The sequence below is a fragment of the Gymnodraco acuticeps genome, unplaced genomic scaffold (assembly GCF_902827175.1).
Source record: "Gymnodraco acuticeps unplaced genomic scaffold, fGymAcu1.1, whole genome shotgun sequence".
NCBI classification, from domain to species: domain Eukaryota; kingdom Metazoa; phylum Chordata; class Actinopteri; order Perciformes; family Bathydraconidae; genus Gymnodraco; species Gymnodraco acuticeps.
Genome location: NW_022990590.1, coordinates 3,113,236 through 3,127,946, shown reverse-complemented (window position 1 = coordinate 3,127,946; position 14,711 = coordinate 3,113,236).

Here is a 14,711-nt window from a genome sequence, read left to right as displayed (position 1 = left end):
ATTATGGAATTAAACCAATAAATAAAAGCAAGGATAATTGTGTGTTATTGGTGAGTAAATAACAGTGTGTTATTTTGAAAAGAATAACAAATTAGAAGGAAAAAAAGATTTAAAAAATACAGATTTCAGTATCCTGAGGCTCTGAGCCCCATTTATTTTCCTCACAGACGGCAACAAAAGTCCGAAATTATACGATTTAAAATAAAAGCAATAACTGTGGCTTGATATTGAGTAAGAACATGTTTTTATGAACCACACAGCTTGCGGTCTTCCTCGTCCCGACCGGAGAAAAAGACGTGCTGCAGCCTGCAGGCACGAAACACATTACCAGTAGAAATACATTGCTTTTAAAATCGTGCTGTGCAACACGAAAAAAAGGGGCAAATCGTGTTGGTGAACACGAATCAATAGATTAAAAATCGTGTTGGTGAACACGAAATGCCATGAGACTGGGTTGGATAGTACGTTATTAGATGCCTGCACTTTGGTTAACAGACTAACATTGATTTCCTCAATTTATAAATTGACAAGCTCTGTAATTATACCATAACCTTTTCTCCTCTATCCCTTAACTCGTCTTCCTATACAGATTTACTTACCTCTAGTCAGGTCAGGATTAAAGAAACATTAATCTGGTTGATTTTTTATTTTCAGGATTGAATGTTCAAATCAAGGCCTAAAACCTGGCATTTCATAAGAAAGTGACTAATATATAAACCAAATGTAATATTGGATCAAATACTACACCAAATGGATAGACACAGATTAAAAATAAAAATAAAGTCCCCTGGATTGTCTCTAGAGTCGAACTGCCATGAGAAAAATCAAATCAATGTTCCAAAATCCGTCACTAGATGTCGCTCATTGTACCAATACGGTTGATATAATACATAACATATTATCATTCTAGTAAAAGGGCTCGCTTTGGCAAAAACCTGATCCATACAGGCAGCCCTAAATAATAACAAGTAACCATCATGTGTGGTGCTATCTGTAGTTGTCTGTCTTATTTGTTGTTGATGTCATATTGTTTTCACCAGGGCCGGCCCTTGGCATAGGCAGTATAGGCATGCCCGGCGCCGTGGGAGGCCAGGCCCTCCCATTTGACATTCTTGCCCTCCCCCAATAAACACGATTTTTATTATTTATAAAAATAAAAAAATATTTCTTTTAATTTATTTTTGTTATAAATAAACTGTGAACTTTTATGCTACGATCAGTGGCGGCGCCAGAGTATTTTTGTTGGGTAATCTATGGTTGGGCTAACCCATACAGTGGTGGGACTCAAGTCAGTATTTGTAATTACCTTTTAATTACATACACGCTATATCGCACCCCTTGACAGTGAAACGCCAAGCGTGAGGCTTTTATTAGCTTTTATTAGTCTCCTTTTATCAGCTAAATTACATCGAGAGCAACAGGTGTGAGTTAAACAATACAATAGCATATTTTGCTAATTCCACGTTGTTACAACATGCTACGCAGCGGCAGAAACAAGAAAAGTTGGCATATAGAATTGACACGGAGAGGGAGAGAGTGAGGGAGAGAGACAGACAGAGAGAGAGACAGAGAGAGAGACACACAGGTAAACAGAGAGAGACTGACACAGCACACAACAGGTGGCCTGTGTCTCTATTGTCATACAAAACACTTTTTCAAATTATTATTACAAAATATATTCAAAACTCACTATTCACTCTTCAGGTGGGTCGTGTGACTCTGGCACCTGTTCGACTTGTACCTCAATGCGAGGGCGTTTAAGAACAAATCTATCCATCTGAAATATACAATTAATCCTAGAAGTTCTGCTGTCTGTCTGCAATTTACTCTGCGCGAGTTTGGGGACTTTTCACTGTGAACGTGACATATCAGTAATACATGATGCAGAAGACCCAACGTTTCGTTGCTCTGATTGGCTGTAGGTCTATTCAAATTGCATTCGGAGGCATTTTGATCTGACCGCGGCCGCGCTGATTTCCACACCTTTAGTGTATAAAACTCCCCCACTACTTAGACTATTCCTTGCACCCCTCTAGCATAAGCCCGAATGGTCTCAACCATATTGCGTCAGTAACGTGCACTTGTTGTTACAGCAGGATCAGTTTGTGTGTTACGGACACGACCGGTAGATTTTCGCAATCCGTGTTCTCAACATGCTTACTTTAACATCATTTTTCATGGTCGGGCTAAGGTAGGGCTAAGCCATTTCTTGGTATGGCTGTAGCCTACCCCAGCCATACCCTGGCACCGCCACTGGCTACGATGTATGTGATGTCAGATAGTAACTAAAAAAATCGCAGGCTAAGTCAAATAAATTCAAGTGTCTGTTGTGATTTGTGATTCGTCCACATTTAGACCAATCACAGCGTCACACTCTGCCGCCTATTCTGGATTTGTTTATTGTGCATTCTGTAGACTCCCATTTATGTTTGAATTACAAAATGGACATCAGAAATTGGCTCAAAAGGTCTAAGGATTTATTCAAACGAAATAGCGATGAAAGAGCTGCAGCCGATGCAGCTGCTGGCGACCCTGCACCTGCCGTTGCAGCAGCACCATCACCACCTGCGTTGCCACCCTGTACCACACCCGCCAGCATCCTCCTCCTGCTCCGTGCCGGTGCCGGTGCCTCCACGCTACCTTGCAGCACATCAACAGGTACTATTGGCCAGCAACCGCTCAAAGACCAAGAGCCCCAGATGATATTGGGGTTAATAAACCCAACAGGTGAAACTGGATCGTTTTCCAGGGAGATTGTTTTCAGGAAAGAAGCGCATGGTACAACAACACCATGGCTTGAAGATTCGTTAAAAGCAGACGCAGCCTTTTGTTTCCCCTGGAGACAGTTTAAAGTCAATACATCTTAATCTGATGCGGCTTTTACTGTCAAAGGTTTTTGCGACTGGAAACACGCATTACAGACTGATAAAGGACTGCTAAGGCATGCCGCATCAAAAGAACACATTTCATGTGAGAGTTTGTGGAGAGAGAGAGAGAGAGAGAGAGACAGATACGCGAGGAAACAAATAACAGGGTTCGTACGGGTGCTTGAAATCCTTGAAAATGCTTGAAAATTGACGTGGTGTTTTCAAGGTTGGGAAAGTGCTTGAATTTTGGGAATGGTGCTTGAAATTGAGATAAAGTGCTTGAAAATGTAAATGCTTTACTTTTACAATAAATTGCTGTCTGACTGAATAGTTCGCTTTTTAGATTAAAAGAAAAATAATTGCTTCGCTTCTACATAAAACAGCTCCGCTGCACCTTCCCGCGCTATGCGCGCGACCTGCAAGTGTTTTTGTTACATGTGACCTGGGCATTCTGATGAGTGATAGATGACTGTGTGCCAGGAGGTTGCAGTTTCAACGAGCGTTGGCTAGCAGAAGACAAATACAAGCCATGGCTAAGACGAGGGTCAAGCCCACGAGTAGCCTCCTGCAAAGTTTGCAAAAGTAACGATGCGAGAGTCTGCGCTGACGAGCCACATGAAAGGTACGCCGGAGTAGAGCATTTTAGATTAGGCTAACGTTGCATGTTACGTTTTTTTAAGCTAACGTTAGCAAGCTGAATAGCGAACTCCATGAGGGATAATAATAATTGCAGGGGACAATCATTTCAGAGGAGCGTACCTATGTTAATATGTGCGTTACAGTCGCCATCGTGTGGTGTTCAGAGGATGAAGCACTCACGGCATTTCGTGTTATAGTCACGAAATATAATCTATTGATTCGACACAGAGCGATTTTGAAAGCAATATATTTCTACTGGTAGTATGTTTCGTGCCTAAACCAAATGTGACTTGCTCTATCGAAATCAGTCACATTGACCCGAAGACACATTTTTGTTTGTATTACTGGTCTGGGGGAAGCTCGCGAGTGTGTGTGTGTGTGTGTGTGTGTGTGTGTGTGTGTGTGTGTGTGTGTGTGTGTGTGTGTGTGTGTGTGTGTGTGTGTGTGTGTGTGTGTGTGTGTGTGTGTGTGTGTGTGTGTGTGTGTGTGTGTGTGTGTGTGTGTGTGTGTGTGTGTGTGTGTGTGTGTGTGTGTGTGTGTGTGTGTGTGTGTGTGTGTGTGTGTGTGTGTTTGTGTACCGGGGAAACACTTACAAGAAACACCGGCGGCTGTTATGCTTGCTGTGATGTTACATTAGTCCGTTCTCTGCTTTTATGCCGTTACAAGCTTCAAAGTTGTATTTATCATCTGAATTTGCCGAAACAAGTTTAATATTCTGAAAGCCAATACTTTGTTTATTTGAAAACAGATGAAAACAAACTGTCTTTTATATAAAATTGAAGTATTATACAAGTAAAACTACATTTTGCTTTAATCCCATGTAATTGTAGAATGAACACAGTCTTCATTTGAAGATGTATAAATCAGGTGTCTTGAGTAGTCAGCATTACCTACAAATCATTGTACACATTTGTAAATATTATTTTCCACTTGTTACCATTGTGAGTCTATTTTTATGCAGCTCTGCGTGATTTTGTGGCTACAATTCAGGCTAATACGCTACCAGAGGTGGAATAAGTACTCAGATATTGTACTTGAGTAAAAGTACAAGTACTCAGATCTTGTAGTGAAATTATAAGTACTCAGATCTTGTACTTAGTAAAAGTAGAAGTACTCAGATCTTGTACTTAGTAAAAGTAGAAGTACCAGAGTGTAGGAATATTTTAATACTATTTACAGTAAAAGTACTGCATTCAAAATGTTCCTCAAGTGAAAGTATAAAAGTATTCTCAACAAAATATAGTGAAAGTAGCGACAGTAAAAGTAGTCGTTGTGCAGATCGGTCCATTTCAGAATAATATATATGATATGTTTTATAATGATTGATCATGAAAGTGTTCTCAAAGCTGGTAAAGGTGCAGCTAGTTTGAATGACTTTGTATACTGCAGGGTAGCTGGTGGATTTACTCCAGGTGGAACTACAGTCTGATTCAACACTTGATTATATTTCACATCATTCATCCACATCTGTAAAGTAACTAAAGGGATTAAATACATGTAGTGGAGTAGAAGTACACCATTTACCTCTGAATTATGTTTACTGCCAACCTAAAAGTACCTCAAAAATAGTAATCAATAATGTATTGAAAAGTTATTTGGCTGATTGTTTTATATTGGCTCAGACAGGTTATATGGGAGGCCCAGTCTACGTACAGGTCACTCATTTTGAAATATTAAACTTAGTTTTCTTTTCTTTAATTTTTCATCCTCGTGTAGAATGCTATCACGAAACACACATTTGGTAGTTTATAGCATAAAGAACATCTGATTTAATGTGAGGTAGGGAAATAATCATTTGAGTATGTGTATATAAATATGTAATTTACAACAGCTGTAAGATGCTTGAAAAGCTGTAAAATGCACCTTGAAAATGCTTGAAAAGTGCTTGAATTTGACTTTGGAAAAGGTGTAAGAACCCTGAAATAAGGAAATTAGTACTTTGGTGCAGATCAGCTGGCACGGAACCTTTATTACGTGTCAGCTGTCGTTGATATTATAGCTTGTTTAGCTGTCAACCAACTCCCTCTCAGATGTGACCACGGTTCACTCCACAGCATGTCCGAGTCAGGCAGTGGGCTCTTCCTATCGCTGTTTGAGTATATGCTGCAGTACAAAGATGCAGAGTTGGCCAAAATAATGGAAAGCATTCCCCACACAGCAACATACACCTCTCACGACATGCACAATGCCATAATAGAGCTAACAGCAGCTCATCGTCTCCGTCTATTTCTCTCCGAGTGCAGCGATGAGGAAGCTGCCATCCTTAACCAGTGCCTTGCTCGTGATTTACCAGTGTCTGTGCTGCCACGCACACAATGTTTCAAAAGTGGTTTCTATGTTGCCCTTTATTTGTGTATGTATTTGCGATAAGTGTGCGTCTTTACGCAATGCTGTTGGCCTCGCTGTTTGATATATATTGGGCCGCAGGCCCGCAGCACGTGACGGTGTTGTGCCCTCCCATGAAAATCATATGCCCTCCCTTTAGATTTGTTCTGGTGCCGGGTCTGAGTATAGGCGAATGCTAAGGGCGCATCAACCCATCGGGGGCGCCGAAAATTGGGGAGAAAAATTACATCATGTATTTTTTTAGCTGCCCGGATTATAACAGACAAAGACTCATTCTGAAAACTGCACTGGAACAACATAACATCAAGGACATGTCATTCAAGTCAATATACAAAAGTAAATCAAGAAATGAAGTATACAAGCTGATCTTCAAGTTCCTCAAAAACACTGGTCTGAGGACAAGGATTTAATATAAACGTTTAATAAATCAACAGTAGTTGGCGATATATGCTCCAAGTGGAAGCGATTCGCCATTAAAGAAAAAATAAGAAGTAGTAGAAGAAGAAATACGCTAACGCTACAAACAGGCACAACACTGTTACTCAGTTTTTACTGACATATAACATTTGATTTCACCTTGCTCTATTTTTTTTAATACACGTTCAAAAACGGGAACATTTTCGGGAGTTTCAACCGGGTACCAGCCACCGAAAACAGGGACTCTGCCTGGAAAACGGGGATGTTTTGGTCACCCATCCGACTGTGTTTACAGCTAAGCACACACGCTAACATTAAGACTACAAGCTCACTTGGGGTCAGTGGCGGCGCCAGGGTATGGCTGGGGTAGGCTACAGCCAGTGGCGGGCCGTGCATTTCACACCTAGGCCTTCAGTGATGTCCGACACAGTCCTACCTGAATTATTCTACCTCTTAATACCATCATTATGACGCCATGGCTCTAGAAACTATACATTTAGACAGAAACGCAGTATAACCGGGCGTTGCATCACCTTAACATAGTCAAGTACAACAGAGTTATATTAATATTTCCGAAGCATTTATAATCAATATATCCGCATTTACAATTAAGAGTGTTAAACTACCAGCTTTAAGATCACTTGGATACTGTCAAAACTTAAAAATAAAAGGGGCTTTTAAGGCATTAGTCTACAAAGTTTTATTAAGTCCACCAAAAGTATGTGAGCTTTAACAAGTTTGTTCACTAAACAGCCCATTGTCGCACCCAAAGCAGTTTCATTTAAGAAACGTGACGATAAAGACACAAACTATTCACTGAAAATAAAAGAAAACAAACAATTAATTTGCATTTGTTCATGAGGATATATTTGCGACAGTGGTGAAAGTGTATTCCTAGCCCTGAATGTCCACTTTGATAAAGGTTAAACCAAAACAATTCAACAAGTCTCCTTGAGTACTTTTACTGCACAGCTGAGCCAGTGCGCCACACACATCTCTATATCTCTTGCAGAAGCATCAAACATTTATTTTTTATATATTTGTCATTTTAATTACATATATATTAATTCGTTAATATTGATTTAATATTAACGACATAAAATGACAAAAATATATTAAAATAAAATAAAAAATAAAATGCTTTGTACTCACCAAAACAAATGATTATTTGAACACAAAATCCATCCTCCTTTCTTTCCTCAAGAAGACTTCAATGACTCTGTTGTACAGTTTATCTGTGCAAGGCAAGGCAAGGCAAGGCAAGTTTATTTATATAGCACTTTTCAACACAAGGCAATTCAAAGTGCTTTACAAAAAATGAAAGAGATTAAGAAAATGGCATTTAAAATCAGTCATTAAAAAGAAAAGCTAATAAAATAAACATTAAAAGAAAAAATACATGGATAAAAGTTACAGTGCTGTCAAATAAACATTAAAAGCAAAAGTACATGGATAAAAGTTACAGTGCAGTCTAAGATATGAATAGTTCAATTAAAAGCAGCGACAAAAAGAAAAGTCTTCAGCCTGGATTTAAAAGTAGTCAGAGTTGCAGCGGACCTGCAGGTTTCTGGGAGTTTGTTCCAGATATTTGGAGCATAATAACTGAACGCTGCTTTACCATGTTTAGTTCTGACTCTGGGGACAGAAAGCTGACCAGTCCCTGAAGACCTGAGAGATCTGGATGGTTCATAATTTAGCAGGAGGTCAGAAATGTATTTTGGGCCTAAACCATTCAGTGCTTTATAAACCAGCAGCAGTATTTTGAAATCTATTCTTTGACACACAGGAAGCCAGTGTAAAGACTTCAGAACTGGAGTGATGTGATCCACTTTCTTAGTGTTAGTGAGGACTCGAGCAGCGGCGTTCTGAATCAGCTGCAGCTTCCTAATAGATTTTTTAGTGAGACCTGTGAAGACACCATTGCAGTAGTCGAGTCTACTGAAGATAAAAGCATGGACAAGTTTTCAGTTCCACCAATAAGTCATTTTCTATAGACATGAAGGCTAATGATGAAAGCCGAGTCTGTCCAGTAGAATTTCTGGCATAAGTTTTCATTCGCTTTAAGGCCGAGAATGACCGCTCGACAGAAGCAGTGGACACAGGGATAGTCACTGCCACACATGCCAATGTGTAAAGCTGCCCCATGCTCTCACTCAGATTTTTCTGCTTAAGGAAATCAAGGAGATCAGTGGGACTTTTCCCTTCAAAATCAGTCATGGCATACATTACAGTCAGTTCTGTTTTTAGCCGGGACAGATCGAACAGTGTTCCGTGACTCTGTGTTAATTTGGCTAAGGTTGCTTGCGGGAATTTTTTCCGGTAGGTCTGAAAGTGCTGGGGGTCCAGGAAGGAGAGAAACATTAATTTTTCGTGGTCTTGAAACCTACTCCGTATCTGGCAAAGAATGTTGTCCAGAATATTGCTGTGGAGTTGTTGGTAGTATGCGCGAAGGTCTCCTTGTGCTGTACGTGGGCCTCTGCGTGCGCTCGGACCGTTTGAGATGCGCGCTGTGTCCTCGTAGATCTGACGAAACTGGCACCTCTCTCGCTCAATTGTGTCACAAAACTCGTTCACCCTTGTCAGACAGAATTGTACATCCAATGTTTGTTTCTGTAGTATTCCAAAGAGCACATCTGAATGCTTAAAAATCCCATTGAATGTTTCAAGCAAAAAACAAAACTCAAAATCATCCAGACGTGCATTAAATCCATCAGCGCTAAGCATAGTATCCCCATCATACTCCTCATGATGTTCCAGTATGTGGTCAAACACCTCCTTTAGGGAAACTCTCTTCTCAAAGACTGCATTGACCAATCTCGATGTATATTGCCACCGCGTTGGTGTAACATTAGGAAGACGACGCTTGCAAATGTCATCCAGCAGTTGCGTGCGCTTAGGGGATCTGGAGAAAAATGCTGCAAGGCCATTGAGGCTGGCAAAAAAGACCTTGCATTCTTTAAGCTTTGAGGCCCCTTGAGTCAGTACTAAATTTAGTCGATGTGCATAGCAGTGAATGAATAAGGCCATAGGTGCCCTCTCCTTAACTTTAGCCTGCACCCCATTTAGTCCAGATGCCATGACCGCTGCGCCATCATAACACTGTGCCACAACTTTATCCAGACTACATTCATATTCCTCCATGAAACGGAAAATAAGAGCGGCAATGTCATCAGCTCGCTTGCCGCTTGTAACATCTTCAAATCTGACAAACCGCTCCTTGACACCTGTGTCCGTCACATAACGCAGGACAAGTGCCAGCTGTGCTACATTACCCACGTCTGTCGTCTCGTCCACCATAACAGCGACAAAGGGTGCTTTTTTAATCTCCATTTTGATCTCTTCTCCCATCACTTCAGCAATAGCATAAATCAGGTCGTTTTGTATTTTGCCTGACGTCCCAGTAAACACTTTGTTTGTGGACAGGTGGTAATGCAAGTCTGTGTTGTTCTCAGCAAGCAAAGAAAGAAGCTCCACGTAGTTTCCTCTGTTTCTGGACTCGGCGCTTTCATCATGTCCCCTAAATGAAAGTTCCTGTTTACCCAACAGGACACAATCAATCAGTCTTTTCAATATTTCCCTATTTTTGTTCACCCTTTCGTTGTGGAGCTCCGTTTCCCGGCGCACTTGTTCGTTGAGCTGTAGATCCACTCGGGTGTCCCCAAAGGTTTTCAAAAGCACCATTGCTTGTAAGTGCCCAGTCGTGCTTTGGTGTCTCGTTGCTGCCTTGGTTAGACAACTCAAGTTTGCAAATCCAGTGTGGCTCCAAGCACCAAATCGATCATTTGCAAATAGCAGGCATTCCCAGCAGTACAATTTGCAGTGCCTCTCGGAGGTTGTGAGCCAGGGGTACCGCTCGTAGTTAGTGATTTGAAAGTGGCGGACAAACCCTTTTCCCCGCTGTGATAGGCTCGCTAGCGTCGGGGTTGGCCGTTCTCTTCTCACAATGTCTAGCTTTTCTTGAAAAGTTCGTCTTGAAAATGGCGTTGTAATTATATCTGCGACCAAATCGATCTCTTCTCCTCCTTCAGCCATTGTGGGTTGAAAAAAAACAGCTTGTAGAAATCTACACAAATTAGCTCGTTCAAATTCAAGTTCAGTTTGCTAGCTCTACATAGCTCTGCCTCTCAATAGTGCGTATCCAATCAAAAGACGTGCACGTGCTGACGTCATCGTACGCCTGCTAGCTGGCCCGTTGTCGCCAACTCAAAATCTGATTGGTTAAAGCCACAGTTTTGTTTCCGTTCACTTTAAGCTACAGGCGCCCGCACTGTTGATTCTGAAGGCCTAAGGGCAGATTTCTTGGACCCTGGCAACACATTATGGCTGAAATATGATTGGATAAAAGCTCTAACATAAAGGCCAGCCCTCCAAATCTTGTTCTGAGGCTGGAAGCAGCGCAACCAAGAGGAAAGCTATGAAATGAAAAGAATAGACTATGGGGAATAATTTAATACATATTTGTGGAAAAAATATATCAAAATTAAATTTATATTCTGATGATGTTTAGGCCAGCAGAGAAGGCCTTGCTGGCCCTGACGGCCCACCACTGGCTACAGCCATACCAAGAAATGGCTTAGCCCCACCTTAGCCTCACCATGAAAAATGATGTTAAAGTAAGCAAATGAAATTAAATAATAAGCAAAATGCTAAATGTTGAGAACATGGCTTGCGAAAATATACGGGTAGTGTCCACAACACACAAATTGATCCTGCTGTAACAACAAGTGCACGTTACTGATGCAATATGGTTGAGACCATTCTGGGTTATGCTAGAAGAGGGGTGCAAGGAATAGTCTAAGTAGTGGGGGAGTTGTATACACTAAAGGTGTGGAAATTCTCTGGCGTTATAATATCAGCGCGGCCTTGGTTAGATCAAAATGCCTCTGAAATGCAATTTGAATTGCATTTCAGAGGCATTTTGATCGGGCGGCAGACACCCTATCCGTTTTTAAGAGTGCGCTTAAGACCTTCCTTTTTGATAAAGCTTATAGTTAGGGCTGAGTAGATTCAGCCCCTAGTTTTGCTGATATAGGCTTAGTTTGTCGGGGGACATCTTACTTCTTCCTTCTCTCTGTCTATACCTGTGTACTCTCATGTTCCGATTAACCCAGCTTTCCCAAATTTCTTTCTTTTTGGTGTCTATATACGTCGGGATCCGGAGTCATGGATGATCCTGCGGTCCTGTGTCCTGGATCGCGAGCCCTGGATCGCGAGTCGTGGCTGTGGTCCTGGATCATAGGTCCTGGATGGATATCCCCGTGGATTCATCTTCCTATTATACAAACATGCATTTCCAAACATTTGGATTACCTATGTTGCAAATGTATTATCTTTTCAATTTACACACGGCATCTATTGCACGTCTGTCCATCCTGGGAGAGGGATCCCTCCTCTGTTGCTCTCCCTGAGGTTTCTCCCATTTTTCCCTTGAAACTGTGGGTTTTCTCCGGAAGTTTTTCCTTGTACGATGTGAGGGTCTAATGAAAGAGGGTGTCGTATTGTCATACTGATATTCTGTACAAACTGTGAAGACCACTGAGACAAATGTAACATTTGTGATATTGGGCTATATAAATAAACATTGATTGATTAATTGATTGAATAGAGTCAGACCTACAGCCAATCAGAGCAACGAAACGTTGGGTCTGCGTCATGCATTACTGATTGAGATCAGTCGGAACCGCCATTCAGTATCCCCATTGGATCTTCAACGTGTACTATCATACGTCACGTTCACAGTGATCCCTTTTTATTTACTACAAGACAAATGTGCCGTTTTATTTCATACAGTTCCATTTTCATTGAGACAGGGAAATAATCTAAACCTCACGCGTGGTGTTTCACTGTCAAGGGAGGCGATATAGCATGTATGTAATTACATTGCAAATACTGACTTGAGCCCCACTACTGTATGGGTTAGCCCTACCATAGATTACCCAACAAAAATACTCTGACGCCGCCACTGCTTGGGGTTGAGGCTTTTTTACACGTTGCTTGACTGCCTGACCACATATCTGATCGAAACATAGTAATGTGTATTGGGGGAAATAATTATTTAAAGTTATTTAATAATTGTGACATTTATTGTACTTTTTGATGGATGAATGATGCTCAAGTGAGGGGGCAAAGAATACAACTGAGGGGGCAATGCCCCCTTTTACCCCCTCGTGGCGCCGGGCCTGCTGTCAAGTACAGCCTTCAATGCTAGCTGATTGAGGCCATATTAGCAGAAAAGATAAGGCTGAGTGAGAGTGTGTGTGTCCCACCACTATGCCCATTACGTCACTTTACTGAGGAAGAAGTTCTGGGGCAGCATAGACAGGTCTTCTCTGTTAGTTTTACTCGCTACAGGGTGTACTTTGAGGGTTTGTGACTGCAGACCGTTTACATGCAGAAAAAGCTACATAACACACAAGGGGACGGGTGATAACCAGGAAAGCATGACATGGGACCTTAAGAGACAATGTTTTTCGTGCTTGTGGACAAAAGATGTTCAAGATGTTCATATCATTGAATCTGAATAAATAACTGAATAAGTAATGGTCTCTTTTTTTGTTTGTTCATTTTAGTTTATTTTCAATGTCTGACATCAATTGCAATCTTCAGCATGACAATATCTCAATGTTGATTCAATGACTTTTTGCAATCTGATAATAACATTGTTTCAATGTATAATGCAATGCATAATATAGTTGAATCAATGTTGATCCAATTCTACATTCTTTCAATGTTGATCATATCGTAATTGAATCAAGGTTGATTCATTGTTGGGATTGGTTGAAAATTCAATGTTGTTTCAATGCTGATCATAACGAGCACATTCACTATTGTTTCAATGTCTGACTTCAATGTTGAACACAATCTTCAGCGTGACCATATCTCAATGTTGATTCAATGACTTTTTGCTATCTGGGGCAGGTTCAGCTTTCAGAACAAAGTAACACAAAACTAAAATGGCATTCATTTTTTTTTAAATATGTCGTGTAGTAATAGATTTATTTATCTTTCTTCTCAAGAGAGTACCAGAATGTGTATTTTATGTTAGTATTTCAAAAAATCTCCTGGTGGAGAATCCCCCCAGACCCCCCTGCAGGGGTTGGGTTTTCAGCATGTTAACTCTTTCACCTGTGGGGAAATAGCAGGATTGGCTCCAGGTCGCCCTTTTTATTTACTACAAGACAAATGTGCCTTTTTATTTCATACAGTTCAATTTGGATTGAGACAGGGAAATAATCTAAACCTCACGCGTGGCGTTTTACTGTCAAGGGGAGCGTGTATGTAATTACATTGCAAATACTGACTTGAGCCCCACCACTGTATGGGTTAGCCCTACCATAGATTACCCAACAAAAATACTCTCTGGCAACTGCCGACCCGTATTGCGCATGCGCAGATCTAAGATCCAGTAGAAATGATAAAAAAGTAAAAGTCTGCAGCTTATTGTTCTACTAGGCCAAAATAGAGTGTGTTAATTAACACATTTGGCAGTTTGGAGTAAGTCTAGATTTGTTTGTGTGTGTGTGTGTTTCATGTATAGGCCTCTGCACGATAATTAATTTTGTTGGATACATTTTCCCGGAAATTATTGCGATAAACGATAATATTGTCGGCACTGTTGTATGACCATTTTAGACCCCTGACATAATGATAATATATAATAATAATTCAAGTACATCCTTTCAAACTGCTAGTCACATCCTCATGTAAATGGCAATTTATCGAGTTCATTTTTATTTATCGTACGATAAGTCAATTAATTGCTTATCAGGCACACAATAAAACAGTGGAAACAAACATGTGTTTGACTTTCATCAGTGAATGAAACTTTGTGCCCTTTATAGTCTGTGTCCAATATTGTGTATTTGTATATTGTATATATATCCTATATATATGCTAAGGTCCCGCTGTTGACACGATAGCAGTCATTTCGTACGCATACATGTAATTAAACCCATGATATCAAAATCTCACTCCAGCCAGGTACCCAAAGTTGGCAACCCTGATATGATCATTATAGTTATAGAGAATACATGAAAAACAGGTATGAAATAGGACAGTAAAACAATAATACAGTTTAAAAGGGGAGTTATTTATAAAATATGCATAAAGAAAAAGTAAATCTGTTTACAGTTCTGTTTCATATGGGTGATGAGAGTGTTATGACATTAGGGTCATGAAGAGTGAGATCGCTACCCCATTAAGAGAGGGGTGTGGCGCGTGCATGTGAGAGTGGGTATGGTAGAGCGAGAGTGAGCGAGCGGTATGTTTTTCTGGAAATGAAACGAGGCAGCGGGAAAAAGCATAGGTCTGTGATGTATCTTGTGAAACGGAAGAACTGAATAAATACAACGACCTCCCAAGACGGGCTCGCCTCTCTCCAGTGATTTCATAAAGTGGGTTATTGAATCCGAAGCGTGTTGCTTCTGCCCTGGGAGAAGACAG